The 20,271-nt window shown below is 45.3% G+C and overlaps 2 long non-coding RNA genes across 2 annotated transcripts in view; one reads left to right on the top strand and one right to left on the bottom strand.

Moving 5' to 3' along the window:
• Nucleotides 1–20,271, bottom strand: part of LOC121142304 — an 81,265-nt gene that overhangs the window by 37,714 nt on the left and 23,280 nt on the right. The window contains exon 2 of the long non-coding RNA XR_005879287.1: nucleotides 11,616–11,787. This is a non-coding gene — a long non-coding RNA (uncharacterized LOC121142304). The remainder of the gene's footprint in view (nucleotides 1–11,615; nucleotides 11,788–20,271) is intronic.
• Nucleotides 1–20,271, top strand: part of LOC121142303 — a 63,009-nt gene that overhangs the window by 38,511 nt on the left and 4,227 nt on the right. The window lies entirely within an intron of this gene.

The raw sequence follows: 20,271 nt of genomic DNA, 5'->3' as shown, positions 1-20,271 counted from the left end.
ACAGCAGATCAGTACCCATCCCAAGTATATACACGGTCTCTGGACTCCCATAGAACAATGTGAGGTGCACTCTCACCCTGAACTCTTGGGGAAGGGTCTAGGCCCTGCCCTATATGAAATGACAGACTATGGACACCCCCATGGAGGGCCTCAACCTCCCTGGGGGAATGAGGGGATAACGGGGGGGGGGGGGGATGGGGGGGAGGGCACGGGAGGAGGGGAGGGAAAGGGAGAGGGACCTCGTACTGACTTGTGAAGCAACCTTGTTTCTTATCTAAATTTAAAATGGAAAATAAAAAAAATATTAATAAAAAAAAACCACAAAAAAAAAAGCAAGTTATCAGCCAGGCAGTGGTGGTGCACGCCTTTAATCCCAGCACTCGGGAGGCAGAGGCAGGTGGATCTCTGTGAGTTCAAGGCCAGGCTGGACCTACAGCCTCCAAAACAATACAGAGAAACCCTGTCTCATAAAAAAAAAAAGCAAGTTATCTGAGTCTCCTATTTACTCAGCTTCTTTTGTTTTGTTTTCAAGTTATCGATGACTAGTCTAAAGATGAGGCTTTTACTATACCAGGAGATGAGTTCTTCTAACCTGAGTATAAATTAGACAGAAGACTATGCCACTAACCTGAAGATTCCATTTTCCTTTGCTTCCTACGGAGTTTTCATTTCTTCACCTGCTCCCTTACTGAGATCATCAACATCCTTGAGCTACCCCTGAAAGGCATTGTGGTAGACTTGGTAGATGGTGGCACCTCCCCCACGGGGAGCACCTTCTGAGAAGCCCAGCCCAGCCTCATCTCCTGCTTTGCCCTCCATGTACCAGCCTAACTACATCCCATGCCTTCCTCATCTCTCTGTCTCACACTACTGTGGTCCCATTTGACTTTGTCTCTCTTCTTCTCTTCCTGGAGCCTTCTACCCCACTCTAGCCTGTCCTAATTCTTCCTGTGCTGTGGCTTTTTCCGACAATGAGTCTGTCCTATCACCAAAAACCATCTCATCTCACTCTCCTTCAGAATATTGCTTTTTGCTCTTCTGTGGAATTACTTACTCATTTGCTAACTTTTATTGCCAACTCTATTTTCTTAGAGTAAACCTTTTTTCCTAAGTTTCATGCCATGCTGGTTGATCACTGTATTAATCGGCTTTCTGTCATTGTGACAAGTGCCTGAGAGGTTTATCATGGCTCCGTTTCAGGGGTCTCCATCCACTGCTGGTTGGATCCATTGTTTCTGTGCCTGTGATGAGGCAGAGCATCAGAGCAGAAAGGCATGGAAGGACAGAGCAGCCGGGAAGTGGAGAAGGTGAGCGGGAGGAGACTAGCGCAAGGCATCCTCCAAAGGCGTGCTGCCAGCGCTGTTTTCACCTCTACCACCTCCCAGGAGTCTTTACAACTTCACACCCACCAATGGACTCAACTACAGAACAGAGCAGAGCCATCGCAGCCTGTTCATCTCTGGAATCATCCTGCAATCTGCCTAGACGTTCGCTCTACTCATTTCCCGGGCATCTCGAGCCAATCTAGCTGGCAATCGATGTTAGCCATCACAATGGCTAACACTTTAATTTTAGCATCCCTGTCTTAGTTCTGTTCTATTGCTATGAAGAGACACCATGACCCAGGCGACTCTTATAAGAAAAAGGATCTAATCGGGGGCTTACAGCTCTAGAGGTTTAGTCCATTATCAGCTTGGTGGGGAGCATGGCAGCATGCAGGCAGGCACTGGAACAGCAGCTGAGAGTTTCACACCCTGATCCACAGGCAGCAGGGAGAGAGAACTGGGCGTGGCATGAGCTTTGGAAGCCCCAAAGCCCACCCCCAGTGACACGCTTCCTCCAACAAGACATCACGGACTCCAACAAGATCACATCTCCTAGTGCTTGCAATCTTTTCAGACAGTTCTGCTACTCATGATCAAGCGTGCAAATATGAGTCTCATTCAGTCCACACAATCTCCATATTGCCTGGCCCTACTCATAAATTCCACCTGCTGTTTTGACACGAGAATACTCTACATAGCATCTAAGCCCATGAGATGACCAAGAAAAAAAAGCATTGTTGATAGATTATAACTGTGTTTCCCTATCCCTAAGACTATGAGTCGACTACTGGAACTTCAAATCACCACCTGCACAATAGCTAGTGCTAGGGATGCAGCGTGCTCTGTGGAAAGGGTCACTCTTTGGAAATCTCATTTGATTAGGAAACTTGCATTCTACGGAGATTTTCCTGCCTATTGGAAAACATGTGAAGACGAAATGAAAAAACTAAAAATGTCTCATATTTCTAGAGCCATCATTCTTTCAGAGATTGTGTTTATTTTTTCACATGCCCAGAATGGAGCTCAGGGATTATGAAGCAAATGACCCCTCTTTGGAAATTTTAAAATACTGAAAATATTATTATCCCAGCTGCATTACAAGGGCGTAAACTTGACTCATTGTTACCCAGGCCACTGTAAACGAGACCCACTCAAGCACTTACCAAAGATGACCATGATTTCAAATCATTAGAGCCTTTAGCCCTCTAAACCAAATGCATCCACACAAGCCCAAAATTGTTTGCCCCGCCACACAGTCATTTCTAAAGGAAATAATTGTTGCACAATCATGCTGTTAATGAGACTTGGTAGCCCAACTTATAGATCCAGGATGTGTCCCTCACTTAGCAGGCCACTGATACACATTATGCCCAGGAGGATGTTAACCTGCCTTTTAAGGACTTGCAGGGCTATGCTGAGGAAGATTCCAGGTTGACAGAGGGTCAGCATACCAGGCTAACATCCACCTCTGCTCCCAGTGAGTGTGTGTGATTTCAACTGGCCCAGCCTTGTTTCCCTCCTTAGTAGGACTGTGGTAAGGAACATGAAAAAGTTCAGGGAAATGCCCTGAAGACTTCTAAGAATAGACCAGTGAAGTCCTTACTCTGATCCGTACTCACTGCTTGTAAAGCATTTGTGCATTCAACTCATCTAAGCCTCCTAAGGTCCCTGTTAGAACAGCAAGGCAAGTGACATGGGCTCGCCTGTCGGAAACAGCCAATGCTTCAACACTTTTGCCTTCCAAGATAGATGGCAGATCCTTCCATTATTGTCCCCATTTTATAGATAAGGAAAACCACAGAATCCCACAGTTCTATATCTCAGGTTAGGGTTCTATCAAAATGCCCATCAGCAAAGAGTTGCCTAAACTGGAAAGGGCAAACACACCAAAACATGGGCAAAGACTAAAGACTATGAGGAAACATTTCACAGAAGACACACAAATGACTAAGAAATGCTAAAAATGAAGATGAAAAAATCGAAAGGCTCATCAATAATGAAAGTATATAAATTAAAACAAAACAAAAAACAAGTGTTTCTTCTCATCAAACTAATGGTGTGTGTGTTCATGTGTGGACTTGTTTGGGGTTAGCAATATACATGTATACACACACATATGGAAGCTAGAGAATAACCTTGAGTGTCATTCTTTAGGAGTTTTTTGAGACAGGGTCTCTTGTTGACTTGGAACTCACCCATGAGGCCATGCCAATGTCAGAAAACACCTGGATCCTCTCATCTCTTCACTAGTACTGGGATTATAAGCATATGCTATCATGGCTAATTTTTTTTAATGGGACCTGGGCGTTAAACTTTGGTCATGTTTCTAAGACAAGTACTTTACTGGCTAAGTTACTTCCCCAACCACAAATTAGCAATTTTGGAAGATCACCAGCTGGGGTCGGGGATTATGATACTCGGTTAGAACTACATAGTTGTGTTACCTCTGTAATTAGTCAGTTCTACATACACTCAGTCGCCTAATGACAAACACTGAGGAGGTCCTGGAACCACAGAGAAGATAAAGTCACCTTTCCCTCTCTAATAGTTATCAACAAGGCCTCTGGGAGCACATGGGAGAGTCTGAAACTCCCAGGCTGGCTGTTGAGTAGAATCTTCATTTGGATGAAGAATTTCAGAGTACTCGAAGCAACAGAGGAGAATGGTAGAGTTGCACTGGAGTGTGACATGCACAGAAGATGTACAGAGAGCCTTTAAGGCTAGAACAGATTGAAGTGCACAGAGTGCTGGAGAGGAAGGACAGAGGGACGTGTGGGGAATGGCAGGCTCTCTGCTACAAGAGAGCATACAGTAGGAAGTAAGGCAAGGAGGATAAAGGTGGAAGACCTAGAGAACTGAGAGCATCCACATAGAACACTCGGGTATTCATTAATTTGCCCACATTTTCTTGAGCCGCGTCTTTGTGATGGTTACTGTTCGGGATGTCAGGCTACATCTAAGCATGGAGACTTGCCATTGGAGATATTCGACTACAGAGGCATGCAGGAAGCAGTGTATACAATAAATTACGTGATAAAGCAATGGCAAGCCTTGAAACAAGTTCCTCTGTGGGAACAGGCTACCGAGAGGAGTCCGGTGAAGACACAGTAGGTGTTGGGGTTAGAACCTGTTGACTTCCTCTTCTGATCACTTTGATGAAGTAGGAAGTAGGAAGCAGGAAGCAGGATCACCAGCCAAGAGCAAGCATTGGTGAGGAAGTTAGGGAAGTTAGAGGTTGAAAGGACAAAGAACTAATACAGATGCCATTTTCACCAAAATAGCCTGAAGCGCATAGCAGCAAACAAGAGAGCATGCCTTGAACAAGCTGGAGGGCAAAGTCAATACTCAAGGTTGCCTTCCCACTACCACATGTATGCCGGATCATGTCCAGTCCCCACATAACTCTCTCTCTCCTCTCTCTCTCTCTCTCTCTCTCTCTCTCTCTCTCTCTCTCTCTCTCTCACACACACACATACACACATACACACATACACACACACACACACGAGAGAGAGAGAGAGAGAGAGAGAGAGAGAGAGAGAGAGAGAGAGAGAGAGAGAGATTAGAAGAGGAAGAAGAGAAGTTATTTAATGAAATCTGAAAAGGGTAGGAGGATCAGGATAATGTGGTAATTAGGATTGGGGTTGAATTTACACCCAAAAGAAGAATAAGGGTATTAAGGGAGGATGGGGCACTGAAAAGGTAAAAGAAGCATTAAATATGATCCTGCTGGCTACAAATCGTTCTGGCTGGGGACGAAAGAGAAGGAGCTGGAACGATGCCAGGTGGGGGACCAAGAATGGGAATATCAATTTGAGACTACAAAGGAGCTGTCATTGTTTATGATCATAGTGCAAGAATGATGGAGGGAAGGTGGTGGCAGATCATCAAGGCCATCCTGACAGAAGCACAGATTCAAAGTCTGTGGACTCTGAAGACATGTTCTGAGTAAGAACCCAGGGTGAGGAGAATACAGGGCTGAGCCCAGAGCCCTGGGCTGAGTGGAACTGAACAGAGAGAGGCCGAGTGTGGAGGAGAAGCTGAGGGAAACAGCCATGTCTTGGTAACCTACAGAGAATGAAAAAGGGAAGTAACAGTAGGGTCAGAGTCCTCAAAAACGTCAGACACCATCAGAAATAAACACAGCCCATCTGGCTCACAACGATCTTGTCATTAATGAATTCAGTAGGTGCTGTGAGGAATGGGTGTGTGTGTGTCAAGAAATAGGGGTAGCTAGTGTGGACCTCATCTCTTTGGAGACACTGTGGGGCAAGTAGAGCCAGTCCCCTGTGGCTACAGACTGAGTCTACTGACAGACCTTCCTGGAAATGCAACATGAAAGGGGGAGATGTAAAAATGACTTCATTGCTTTAAATCATGCAGATCAGCATGCACACATCTGTAACGCACTGTTGTCAAGACAACTGACAAAGCCTCCAAACCCATCCTTCACTTCATTCATCTGTCACCTTGCTCTGTGCCTGTGGGCGCCTGTACTTTTCTCTCTGTGGCTGGGAGATAACCTTAATTTAGACGAGAAGCTGTGTGTTTCAGACATGGGGGAAGACGATATCGTTTGTGGGTTGGATAGTTGCCAGTCTGAGGAGGGGACCTCCTCCAAGGGGACCTAAGGTAGTACATAAAGTATAGTGATGACAGTGACCCTGTGTGTCAGAGAGTTCAATCACATCCCTACCTGGGCCACAGATGGCCTGAAGAAGTTAGCCATTTGTTATAACAAACATTCCTTAAAGTCCTATTGAGAAAACAGGAGTGAGGAGCAAGTTACATACTTCCCAGGGGAATGTAGGATTAGTTACTTCAAGATATCTTAAAGGAAAGACTCACCAATAGCATTTTACTTATCCTAGTGGTCATTGGACACTCTGAAGTACTGGCTACCATTAAGCTATTAATAAGCAAAATGGGATAACCTCACCTCCTGATAAGGCAGTTGGGAAACAATGGTTTCCACAAACGATTTACTACAATAGACACAATCACCAATATTAGAATGAAGTTTAAGGCCAACAAAGAACGCCAGGAAATTTAAGAGGTTAAATAATGACTTGAGTATCCTAGATCTGCTCAACAATGGTTTTCAATGTCCTCCAATGGTGGTGCCTTTGCTGCCAGACTCACACATTTTTAATTAATGGTAAACAGAAGAAAGCTACACTCTGACAATTCTGGAGGCCAGAGGTAGACGATGTGATTCCTAGGTTTTTTATTTTACTTTTTTAGTTGTAGATTCATGAGTTTGTATTTGATTGTTTTCAAGATTTATTTTCTTGTGTGTGTGTGTGTGTGTGTGTGTGTGTGTGTACACATGTATGTAGATATGATAGCTCCCCGAGTCTGTGACTTCACAGTGGCAGAGGAAGGCTTCCCTCAGAGGTGGCATTTGCGGGGTGCTGGTTTTTCACCTGGGTGCCAAGATCCTAACTCTTGTGCTCATGGTTATGTAGTAACTTGTCTTTACCATCTGAGTCATCTCTCCAGCCCATCTGTTTATGTTTTGAGACAGTCTCAGATAATCCAGTCTGACTTTGAACTTAGTATATCACTAAGGATGCCCTTAAACTCCTGATCCTCCTGCTTCACCTCCTAAGTGCTAGGATTATGGGCATGTGCCACCACATCTGGATGTCTGGATCAGTCTTTAGGCAGACTCCACGTATAGCCCAGGCTGGCCTTAAACCTCAATCCTCCTGCTTTCAAATGCTGGGATTGCAAGCATGTACCGCCACACTCAGCTCGTTTACATCACTGATCATTGAGTCCAGGACCTTGCACATGCTAGGCAAAGCATTCTACAGTTGAGTAACATCTCTGGCCCACCATGCCCAGTTTTATCAAAGAAGTTTTGCTTATCCTTGTCTCCAATTAATCCCAGCACTCGGGAGGCAGAGGCAGACGGATCTCTGTGAGTTCGAGGCCAGCCTGGACTACCAAGTGAGTTCCAGGACAGCCTCCAAAGCCACAAAGAAACCCTGTCTTGAAAAACCAAAAAAAAGAAAAAGAAAAAAGAAATATATCCCTAACTGTTGGCTCCTTTTCTCCCCTCCTTCCAGGCAACAAAGTTTTCAGGGGCTGCTTTACTCTTTGGGGGACACTTAACACATAGCCTAGCCCAGTCTACTGATGATGCAGGTTAAATTTTGGAAGCCTTCTTCTCAGCCAGGCTAAGTCTCAGGTGCTCTGTGACAAGAAGACACCTTGGTCCAAGGGTTCACCCTCACTCCCCTTCCTCTCTTCTCCATCTCCTGCCATTACCAGTTTCTGTATATTCAGGAGAACCTTTGGCTTTAGTCAGGGCCCTCTGTGTCCAGGACAAATATGGTTTAAATGCCATCATGACAAATGTCCTTTGAGAACACTGTGAACTCACATGTGTATAGAGACTGTTACAATTAATGACATGTTCTCCCATAAGCTTCTTCATTTCAACCTCCCAGCCAACCCACCATAAGACCTAACACCTCCATTTTACAGCTGAAGAAACTGAGGTTTCTCTCAGATAACCCTAGCCAAACTCTCACACTGCATCAGTTTCCTACAACTGCTGTACCAAATTACCACAGACTTGGTGACTTGAGCCAACAGAGATATGGGACCAAGAAGTACAGAGTCAGTGTCGTGGGAATGAAATCCAGATGTCAGCAAGACTCCTGCCTTTCTAGTAGATCTGGGGAAAGTCCAAGTCCCCTGGCCGTGGCCTATGGCTGTGGGTCTTGACACACTTTTTTCTTACATCCATCATGCATTGTCTTCTCGTCTATAAGACTCACTCCCTACCTCCCTCTTATGACACTTGTGATTACATGTAAGATTGACAGTTCAGAATAACACAGATCTCAAGATCCTTAACTTAATTATGTCTACAAAGCCCCCTCTTTATTATACAGGCAACAGGCACAGGTTGCAGGGATCCGAGGGTGTCTTTGAGGACTGTTCTCAAGCTACACACATACAAATGCAAAAGAGTTCGGCCCTCCTAGGAACTGCACTGCCCCGAATCCTTACTTTCTTTGGAATTGTGTCATCCCTGACTTGCTATGGGGACCCTTGCACTTTTTCGGGTGTGGCCCTGACAAGGGAGTCAGATCATGTAGACGAGGTGAGTCTTGGAGAACTGGCCATCACTCCTTTGTTTGTCCATCTGCTTCACACATTTGTCCAAACGCTGCTCGATGCTTCCCACATCCCACACCCGAGCCTTTTTTTTTTTTTTTTTTTTTTTTTGTCTTTTACTCTATGTGGTCTACTATGCTTTTTTATTATGTTTTTTAAAGATTTTGGCTTAGTTTTGTTTGGGCTCTCTCTCTCTCTGTGTGTGTGTGTGTGTGTGTGTGTGTGTGTGTCTGTCTGTCTGTCTGTCTGTCTGTCTGTCTGTCTGTCTGAGGAGGCCAGCAGAGTCTCTGGCATTGGAGTTACGGGTTATTGTGAGCTGCCAGATGAGGGTGCTGGAAACCAAACTCCAGTCCTCTGCAAGAGCAACCTCTCCAGCCTCCATTGGGTTTTTCTCTCCTATTTCTTGCCCTCTGCCCTGCTAGACTGCTTCTTACTCTCATTTGGGACCGTCAACAGTCTGTATAAATGCCATCCACTCCTCAGAAACTCTAGCCATTAATGCAAAACCCTTTCTTGGGCCACAAAACGGCCCCATTGGAAGCTGTTCTACCTCATACCTGACAAAGAAAAGGCAACTGTGGGAACAAAGCAAGATAGAAATCCAACTCTTGGGCAAGTCGTTTGAAACCCATTTGTTCGCTGGTAGACCTTACCAGTTATCCCGTCATAATCATTAATATTAAAATATTGCCTGGCATGGTGGCTCTCACCTTTAATCCCAGCACTCAGGAGGCGGCAGCAGGCAGATCTCTGTGATCCAAACTTAAAAGCCTAAGGCTACCTCTGCAGCAACGTCTCAGAAGGCTCTACCCATGGCTGCCCTGCCGTGTGGGCCGCTCTTCCCATGGCCACCCTGCCAGGCAACCTGCTCCTTGCAGACCCCTTACCGTCTGTGCCGGCACACTCCTGTGGAGGGGGTGTTATCTCCACTTGGTAGACAAGAAGGTGGTGAGAGTGCCAGCATCAGGATCCTCAGAGTATGGTGTTTGTGCCAACCACCAGCCCAGAGATCAGCTCTGGGAATTTCAGACAGGCCCAGCAGAGACTTGAGAGAGCAAAAAGGGAACTCTAGACACAAAATCGGCTTCCATAGCTAGTTCCCTGCTGTCTTAAGCAGCTTCCGTTCATACAATTGCATTCACTAACTGATGCATCTGTGTCACGTGCCTTTGAAAAATTGCTCCCTGGCTCTGAACTTCCTGTTACCTGCACCTTCCAAATCTTCCTAAATTGAGCTCTGGTTAAAACCACTGATCTTTTTTTTAATATATACAATCTTCCCATATGTTCAGCCCTCGGATCACTTCACAGACTGCAACCTGGTCACAGGAGGCTTCCTGCAGCCTGCACATGCAGCAGCCATCCTTTATTCTTTGTACATTTGGTCATGCGCCACAGAAAACTGGTTTGGGTCATCATGCTCACTGGGTTCGTATTTACAGGCCATTTCCACAGCCTCATCACTTCTCTATGGGCACTGGGGTTTTATGCATAACAGCAATGGGTCATTAGTCCAATTAAGTCTTTGGCTACTTCAATGGATCTCTAGGAGAGGATAGAGCACAATATGTAATTTCAGCTTTTCTTGCGAGGATTTTCAATCCTCCCGTGAACTAAATCATTTTATCAATTTTTAATTTTTTTTTTACTTGTCCCATTAAACTACAGACCCGGAACATACTCATGAATGGCTTCTTTCTGCTTAAACTCGAGGACTTCCTGACATAACAAAAACTGGTAATTAACTGGCTCAGAGGCTTTTACAATAGCCTCTTCAAATAAGTTCCACTGTGCGGCTCTGGCAGGCTGGCTCTACACGGCTGATAGCGGCAACGCGTCCTCAATTAAACAAGCTATCACTGCATGCTATCGCCCCCCTAGCTCTATGCCCCATGGTCGCTCTGCTTGGAAGTGCCCACCTCTCTCCACTTTCTGCCTTTGTGAAGTTATTCCCTGTATGTGTGGCTCCGCCCTCTCCATTCTAGTCTAGTTCTTTCTTTACTCCCTAAACATTAAGTCTCCAGGTAGACGAGATGGCTCAGTGGGTAAAGCTGCTTTCTGCCAAACCTGAACCCCTGAGTTTGCTCTTCCACTGAAGTTGTCCCCTGACCTGAATGAGTATGTCATGGTTATGCACATACCCGCACACATACACATACAGACTCACACTAAAAAATAAAATTCAGTGCCAACCAACTTCACCAAAACAAGACTGGGCTCCTGGGGTTCATTTTGAGGGCAGATACAGGAACTCAGTGAAGAAGAATGTCACCCTGGCTCTCTCAAAAAATGGTTGTCAAAGTGATTTGTTTTTCTTTCTCCCAGCCAGCCTCAACAAACGCAGTACCCCAGGGAGCAGAGACGATGACTCAGTCCTGTAAGCTCTTGCCTTGGAAGTGCAGGGACCTGAGTTTTGTCCCCACATGGAAAAGCAGGGCAGGCAACAGTGCAGCTTACTATTTCCCAGCTCTGTTGTCCATTGATTCCACACTCTGAGCACAAGCAAGTTGGGGAGGAAAGGGCTTCGCACAGTATAGTTTACAGAGGGAAGTCAGGTCAGGAGCTGAAGCAGAGCCATGGAGGGATGCTACTCACTGGCTTGCTCCTCCTAGCTTGCTCAGTCTACTTTCTTATATACCTCACGACCACCAAGTCAGTGGTAGCACCACCCACAGGGTGCTGAGTCATCCAGTATTAATCATCAATATAAGAAAATACCCCACAGGCTTGTACACAGGCCAACCTGATGGGGGCATTTCCTCAAACCAGGTTCCCTCTTCTCAAATGACGTCAGCTGTGTCAAGCTGACAGAAAACCAACCATGACATAGGCAGATCCGTGGAGCCCACTAGCTGGCTAGCCTAGTCTAGTTGGAGAATCCAGACCATGAAAGACCCTGCCTCAAAAACCAAAGTAGACAATGTCACAATGAACAGTACCAGAGGCTGACCCCTAGCATTCACACACATCACATACATGTATGCACATGGGCACATATAGGGTCACACACCGAAGTATGCAAAGGCAGTCCATATTTTCCTGGATTAAGGCGTTCTGTAAGTTTATGTTTACACAAAAGCCTCCTGTCTGACAGACTCTTGTCCATCTCACCCACAGTTTCCCCACAAAACAGAAGAACTGAGAATGGGCACTTACCGTGAGGCTCCCTCTACTCTTCAAATAACCCTAATGCCTTGACAGGGCTGGCAGCTTCCCCTTTGATCCTCAAAGCCAAAGATGCATCCTTCAGTGGGCAAAGGTAATCTACCTATGGCTGGTTAATTAGTGCCTCAGGTCTCAATTTGAAAGTCAGTTCTTCTTGGAGACTCTGACAACGAGAGAGAGAGACAGACAGACAGACAGACAGACAGACAGACAGACAGACAGACACAGAGACAGAGAGATGGAGAGACAGAGAGAGATCAATAATATAACACTAAGTTTACAATTTTTCTTTTCCTCTCTCTCTCTCTCTCTCTCTCTCTCTCTGTGTGTGTGTGTGTGTGTGTGTGTGTGTGTGTGTATGTGTGTGTGTGCACCCACAGAGACTAGAAGAGGGCATCGGATCCTCTGGAGCTGGAGTCATAGGGGGTTGTGTGCTGTGTAACATATTTGCAGGTATCCAAACTCAGGTCATCTGGAAGAGCAGAATGTGCTCTTATCCACTCAGTCTCCCTAACACCTCAGCTGTATTTTCCAAGCAATCTAACTCTACAATTAGTGCTATAACCTGCATTTACCCGTAACTGTTCCACCTATAGAAACACACCATCGTGAATCTCATTGTGCACAGGGCCTTGCCTTGGTCACTCCTTTCAGCATATGTACACGCCTAGGAATTTTTGTTAGTGGAGCTTCCCACACATGAAAACCATGCCAGTGAGTGACCAGGTCACCACCTTCAGGAAACTACCCTTAGCATTCAGCTACACTTTCAAAGTGCAACGATGCTGTGTCATGGTAGCCATTATACAGGGTTATTTGGGAGCAGAGCCCTGCCCTCCGGTTAAGCCACCAGGGTGTGTCTAGGCTAGGTGATCTTTGGCAGGGATTTGACACTGATGGAGTGACTGTGCCCTGAAGTTAAACACCAAAAACCAAACTGAGAAGACAGCAGGTCCTGGTTAAATATCCCAACCCTGTGACTGCCTCACCCTGCTGTGCAAATTTATTAAAGCAGTCTCCAAATAAACAAGTCCTAAAACTAATCAGGAAGTGGAAAAACATAAAAATAATCCCCAGCCCACAACACACACCCATGAAATCAAGAAATAAAGAAAATGTTCTATATAAAACCCACGGGGCCAAACTCTGTCCTCAATTAGTGTTACAGGCTGCCAACCCAAGTCAATGGAGGTTTTCAGTCCAGTAACAGAGGCCAAATTTGGGGCCCACTGTGCACTGTGCCTTTTAGGTCATACATCAGGAATATCAAGTGGGTGGGTGTGTATTGACTTCAATGTCACAGTAATTAAACTGAGCAATGCTATCGTTCGTATTGAGTTCATTGAAACTTGTACCAACCAAGGAGTTTCTAAGGAGTGTGTGTGTGTGTGTGTGTATGTGTGTGTGTGTATGTGTGTGTGTGTGATGCCTGTGTGTGGTATGTCTGTGTGTGGTGTAGTGTGTATATGTATGTATGTGGTGTGTGTGTGTGATGTATATGTATGTGGTGTGTGTGTGTGTGATGCCTGTGTGTGGTATGTCTGTGTGTGGTGTAGTGTGTATATGTATGTATGTGGTGTGTGTGTGTGATGTATATGTATGTGGTGTGTGTGTGTGGTGGGGGTGATGTGTGTGTTTACTGGAGACACCATGCATGAACAGTATCCAACATTACTGAGAGGACATTTTCATCCAAACCTGGCCCCTCCACATGAGTAGATACATAGTCATAGGTCTTAATACCAAAGATAAATGCCTCTACTTTGAAAATCACTAAGAGTTTGAGGTGGTGAGGCTAGAAGGATAAGCAGTAGGCAAACCAACCTTGTGAGCCTGAAGACCTGAGTTCAGTCACCAAAACCCATGGGGAAGCAAGGCATGAGAATATGTCTTTATAATACCAGACTGGAAAAACAGGGCCAGGCACATCTCAAACTCACTGGCTGGCCAGCCTAGCCTACTAGGAGTTTTGGGCTAATTAAAGACCCTGTATCTAAATAAATAAATAAAGTAGATAGATGGCATCTGAGCAAAGACACACACACACACACACACACACACACACACACACAGCATACCCTTACTTCAGACAACAGATAAAAGTTCAAAATGAAATATAAGCCTATGCATAAGAAAGTTGTTATATAAAAACCATGAAAGGAGAAAGATAAATCTTTATAATGTTGATGTAAGTAAGGGCTTCTTACATTTAACATCAAAAGTCTAAGACACAAGTGAAAATGAGTAATTGGACTTTACCAAAAGTTTCCAATTTGTTTACAAAAGGACACCCTTATGAACATGAAAAGAGCTAACATTATAGAGAGATAAAGTTAAATATATGATAAGGTACTTGTATCTGTAACCAATGAGCCCATGGGCATCTATAAATTTTCTTTGGAGAAATGTATATTAAAACATCTTGCTGGTATTTTTTAACAGTGTGGAAGATTTTATGAAATTTTAGTTGTGTCGTTTGTCTTTCAAATTATCGTGTTGTAAGTTTTCTTCATCAGATATGCCAACTGATGAACATGGCTCCATCATCTGGTAAATATTACTCAGCAATAGAAAGGAATGAAGCACTGAGGTACACTGGAGAAATGTAGAAACATTGTAGGCATTCTGCCAAGTAAAAGAAGCCAATACCCCAGCATGGTGGGGCACACCAACACTCAGAAGACGGATGCAAGAGGGTTAAGAGTGGATGAACATCCTCAGCCTTGACTTTGGGGCCAGCAGGGGTTACACAAGACCCTATTTCAAAGAGAGGAAAGAAAGAAAGAAAGAAAGAAAGGAAGGAAGGAAGGAAGGAAGGAAGGAAGGAAGGAAGGAAGGAAGAAAGAAAGAAAGAAAGAAAGAAAGAAAGAAAGAAAGAAAGAAAGAAAGGGAGAGAAAAAGAAAGGGAGAGAGAAGAAAAATAATCCAGGCACAAAAGAATACATATTGCATGAGTCCTTTATGTGAAATGTCTGGGATAGATAAGTCCACAGAGACTAAACGTGAATGTGAAATTGCTGGAGTCTTGGAGGATGGAGGGGTGGGGAGTGACCACCGATGACAATGGGTGTCTTTTGGAAGTAATGGGAATAATCTAGAATCAGACAGAGATTATGGTTGTGCAACTCTGGAAATGCACTAAGAATCATTGAAATCACTTCAAAATGGCAAGCTTAGTGGGACAGAAATTATGTATTATTAAAACAAAGCCCAAGAACCCTTATGGGGCAGGCTTCATTCTCCTTATTTTGTAGACAAGGTTTGGAGTGAGGGCTTCCTCAGACTCTAAAAGCAAGGTGATAAGAGCTACATTTGAAACTTCCCTGTCCGTCTCATTTCACCTCAATGACCTCTAAAGCTTTGGAACTGAGGGGGTGAAAAGGAGCTAGACACATCTGGCTTAGATCTGTGGTGACTTAATTCAATCCTCACTTCCTCGTCCTTTACCTCCAGCTCGATCCTGGGCCTGGGGCAGGTGGGTGTATGGCAAGACTCATGGGAAGCCTAGGAAAGGCCATCATCCTCACGTCAGTGTGACCAGCGACCCACACTGTGGCCCCTGGCTCCTATTGAGAAATCTGCCCCCACAATCGATCGTAATGGCAGAGGTTCAATTTAATTGTTCATGAATCCCCATCCATCATGAGGACAGCAGAATGACAACCGTGGCCTTGGCAGGACCTCCTCCTTCAAGGCAGAGGCTTAATACAAGTAGATGGCCCTTTCACCCTTCATGGTTCTCCCTCCTGGAGCCCTGAAGCTTCTCCAGAAACAGGCCCCAATACATTTTCATACCATTTAGTATGCACCGTATTTACTGTGGGTCATATATCATAATTACCTGCCGGCCTATCTTCTTCTAGACCCTCCTCTGTGGAGTTCTTAAAAGGTCCATTTGTTCCATTCAGTTTTCAACTCCCATGCTATGGGAACTTCCTACCTCCCTTGAAGAGAAGTTCTGAGTGTGAAGTAGGTATTTTGGAGTGCCCAGCTCCAGACTAAAATATTATGAGAGTGATCATTTCCCATTCTCCCAACAACCCAACAAGGAGGGAGACCTAGTAAATGCAAGTGCAAACTCTTGGCATTTCTCTGGAATGAATTCTTGCTCTGCATCAATACTCACCTTCCTGGCTCAGTCTGGTAGAGACAGGGGATGTTTCCATGGGCTTAGCTTTTGCTGTATGAACTTGGCAAGCGGAGATGTGAGGCAGTATAGTGTTGCCCAGGGTGTGACAAGCAGTACTTTCTTGCATCTCATCATAAACATTTTCCCAGGGGTAGGCTGACTGAATTCCCATCTTCCCATTCAGCTTGAGAATTTTCTTTTTTTTAGTTTCTTTTGCTGCACAAAAGTGAAGTGTGAAGCAGCCTGTTTTCCAAGTCTGAGTCATTTAGTTGAAATGGTTTCTTCTCCTTCTGGTAGAGGTTTGCATGTTTCCTGTCTCTTTGGAGCTATTTTACTAACTAAGGGCTAAGACACCCACAGTTTGACAGTTCTTGACAATTTTCTAGATGCAACTAGCAACTTCAGAAGCTAAAGACAGTCACAGAAAGGTCCCTCCATCCCCCTCCCCCCAGTTCACATGGGCTGGCAGAAGAGCACGAGGTATTTTGTACCCTCCAGGCCCATACAACACTCCTTCTTGGTTTGGGCTATTTTGAGAAAGGCTCTCACTATGTGACGCAGGCTGACTGCACACCTACCAGGCTCCTGCCTCAGCCTCCCAAAGCGCTGGGATTACAGCATAATATCTTTGCATAGTATCCATTTTCACAGTTGTCTGGCTCAAAATTCAGGGCTTTAAACTTGAGATCTGTTCAAGTTCCTCATGATGACAGCCTTGGGTGGGTCCCTCACCACTCTCTCCCCATCCCGTGGGCCTCCCACCTGCAGCTCACACTCAGGGAGAGAATTTAAGATGTCCCACCTTACTGGCATGTCTGTGTGAATAAATGACTAAGGCAGGAAGCTTCACCATGGCCACCTTCTGTTGTCCCGGCCCAACACTCAGTCTTTGATGACTGCTGAGCTCTCGGCAAGCAGATCCCCTGGGCCTTGTCCTTGACTGTTTCCCCTTCACCAAATAGACAGATGGGTTCTAGAGCAGGAGTCACATCTGTGTCAGTTTAGACTCAGGGTGCCTTTGGTTTGCCTTATTTCATTCTTCAGAAGGAGGTCTATGAAACAGTCTGTTGTGAGCTTTTCATTCCAATCACTGCTCATCTACCACAGTTAACTTCCACATCACTTGTCATTTTCTTCTGTGAATGCCTCTAAACTGGGCTAAATACCACCACCAACCAACCAACCAATCAACCACACACACACACACACACTAAATACCACCACCAACCGACCAACCAATCAACCACACACACACACACAGGTCTTCATGGCTAAAAAGAGAACCAGCCAGAGCCCACAGCCCACACATTCTGTAGCCCTTCAAAGGCCACAGCATTGCTCCGAATCCCTGCCGGTTCCAGGGACCATTTCTCATGTCTTCGACTCTAACGCCCAGGCTAGCTAGCTTCCTCTGTCCCACGCGTGTCCACTGCTGTCTTTGTTTTCCACAGCTCCTTCCCTACACCATGCATTTTATCCCCATCCCCCAGGGTCGTTTGTGACGTCTCCTTCCACCACCCTACTCTGTCCCCAAAACACCCACGTCATGTCATCCATGAAGAAGTGAGTTTACCAGTTCTGGAATCGTCAGGTGTTCTCTGTTCTCCTGGGAAACCTTAAGAGACAGGAAGAAGCCGTGTTCCACTGAGATGCTGTGGGCATTAAAGATGAAGGAGAGAGAGGAGGCAGGCAAGGATGGACTAGGTAGATGTCGACCAGAGAAAGGGAAAAAGAGATGACCCAGGAGAGCATCAGCTGCTGGGACCTACAGGAAGAGGCCAGAGATGAGTCCTGGAGCTGGAGGCAACAGCCAAACCCTGAGTGACCTCGGGCTGAGATGTCAGCATCACCCCCACAAGTCACAAGGGCATCAGGACAGGTTCTGCACCCCTGTCCCTTGAGACAGGGTCTCTCCCTGAGCAGGAAGTGCATGTGTGGTTAGGCTGGCTGGCCCGTGTCCTGTCAGATTTCCCCTGCCTCTGCTCACTAATGCTGGGGTTATCGACACAGGCTTTTTTATGTAGCTTTTGAGGATTCAAACTCGGGTCCTCACTGTTGCAAAGCCGACACTCTTAGCCATCCCCCAGCCTCACCACATGAGCTGATCTCCAAGGTACCATGTTCATCTGCAGCACAGAGAGTGTGTCCTAGAGCTGCCTGGCTGTGTGACCACGGGCCATGTGGTGAGTTCCCATTTCATAACCTACCCAACAGGGACAATGGCTCAAGCCTGCAGCATCCTCCCAAGGGCTGGACACAAATGCTACTAGTCTCAGAGTCCGGCACATGCTGGGAACCCAAGTAAAAGGCAGCTATTCTGCATATAAACATGTATGTGTCACTTCTATTTAATTATCACTGCAAACAATAATAAATGTAATATGCCCTATTAATGCTATTATAAGTTTTTCACTCTAATTGGTTGTGTACATTGACAAATATACAGTGCTGATTATTGTTAAATTACAACCAGATCTGTAAGGCACTGATTTATAGCATTTATTTATCTTCAGAATGTCAATATTCCCCCAGCCCTGACTAATTTTGGAGTGCACACGTGATGCCAGTGAGCAGACTCAGGAAGAGAAGGTTGACATCTAGAGCCATGTGAGTAGCTTCAGGGCCCCTCTGACAGTAATCTCAGGTCTGTTATGATATCTGCTCAGGCATCAAATACTGACGCTCCCTAATTATGTTCATGCATTTACTGTCAAAAATGCATAGGGAGGGGCTGGGAGGAAACTCAGTCCGAAATCTTGCTATATGAATACAAACAGCTGAGTCCGATCCCCACAACCCACAAAAAAGGCAGGTGTGGTGGTGCTCGCTCGCGATCCAACACTGGCGAGGCAGAGACAGGTGTATCCCTGGAGCTTGCTGGCAAGTCAGGCCAGCTCACTTAGTGAACTCACAACACGGTGTAGCTGACAGCTGAGGAGCACACCAAAGGTTAGCCTCTGACCTTCACATACATGCATGAATACCTGCACAAGCATATACTCATACAAGAAAAAAAAATTATTCCAACTAAATCAAGAAAAGCCTCTGACCAGGCAACAGGGTTACCATTGTCTTTCTTCTTGTCTATGAGTCTACATACTATCACTCCTTGTTCATCACCTCCAGGCTCATAATTCTTAAAGAAATGATCCCTCTGAGGTGCGTGTGTGCGTGTGTGTGTGTGTGTGTGCATGCATGTGTGCACACGTGTGTGTGTATGTGTGTGTGTGCGTGTGTGCATATGTGTGTGGAGGTGCATTGGTACCGAGCTGGGCCCACCCTCTCCTCCAACCTCCCACTTCAGTACAGATTATATTTGAAAATCGGCCTTGACTAAACTCTTCTAATAGCTTGTAACATCAATTTAATGACAGATAAAATAAAGGAAAATTACATTCTCTTTCATTTAAATGCTAAGCCCTTTTAATTGTTTTATTTTAAAAAACTCATTTCCTCTTGTAATTATCAATATATTTCCATCACCCCAGGAAATAAAAAGGTTTCTTTCAAGGGGCAATTTTAACACCTGTAAATCCCCCAGATGTTTGAATGAGTCCTTCAGAGCTAGAGAGGAAAGCATTTGTTTTATGTCTGGCGGATTCTCAGTTTGCTTTTTATTTTTTTTAAATCCTTTCATTGTATTTTTGATTAGTGCTGGATAAATAATGTTTGGATTAAAAATCCCTACTGTATGGCTGTGTTTAGCATTCATGCTACTAGTTTCCCAGATTCAACATCTAATGAAACTATAACAGTCCCCACACATGAGTAACATGATTATATACAGAACTGGAGAGAGCCGGAGGGCCACCCCATTCCAACCTGTGCTTTGTAAGAAGCAAACTGAGGTAGAGAAGAGTGACATGATTTGTCCACCTGGAGGGTGGCCTTTGATACTTCCCCTGTCACACTCTCATCCCTCTGTGTATACATGTATGTTCACACACACACACATACACAATAGAAAGTGCACTGGAAAATTCAGCAGAACCTAAAACATTGGGTATGTCCAGAATATGTGAGTAGGAATTTAATAATAATCACATATTTACTCATCAGGTTTTGTCTAAGTGTATGTGTTGATCTATGTATTCATGTATGGGGATGCATGGTGTGCGTGCGTGCGTGCGTGTGTGCGTGTGTGTGTGTGTGTGTGTGTGTGTGTGTGTGTGTGTAAGAGAGAGACAGAGAATCTATTACTAAACCTGGTGCTCACTGATTGGTTAGACTGCCCGCCAGCAAACAAGCCCCAGGGATCCTCTTGCCCCACCTCCCCAATCCTGGGCTTGCAAGAATGCCCCGCCATGCTCAACTTTTCATGTGAGTGCTGGAAATCCAAACTCGGGTGCTCACGCATGCATGCATGGTAAGAACTCCACCCACAGAGCCATCTCCCTAGCGCCCTAGCCCTGCTCATCAAATGTGTATTGTGTGCTTACATGTCTTAGGAGCTGCCATTTCCATAGTCTGCATCTTTCCCTTAAGCACCTATGGTGCAAGGTGCAGTCTTCTCCAATG

The sequence above is a fragment of the Mesocricetus auratus genome, unplaced genomic scaffold (assembly GCF_017639785.1).
Source record: "Mesocricetus auratus isolate SY011 unplaced genomic scaffold, BCM_Maur_2.0 Super-Scaffold_100009, whole genome shotgun sequence".
Lineage (NCBI taxonomy): Eukaryota > Metazoa > Chordata > Mammalia > Rodentia > Cricetidae > Mesocricetus > Mesocricetus auratus.
The sequence above is the reverse complement of the archived record's forward strand: the minus strand, read 5'-3'. Positions and strand labels throughout refer to the sequence as shown.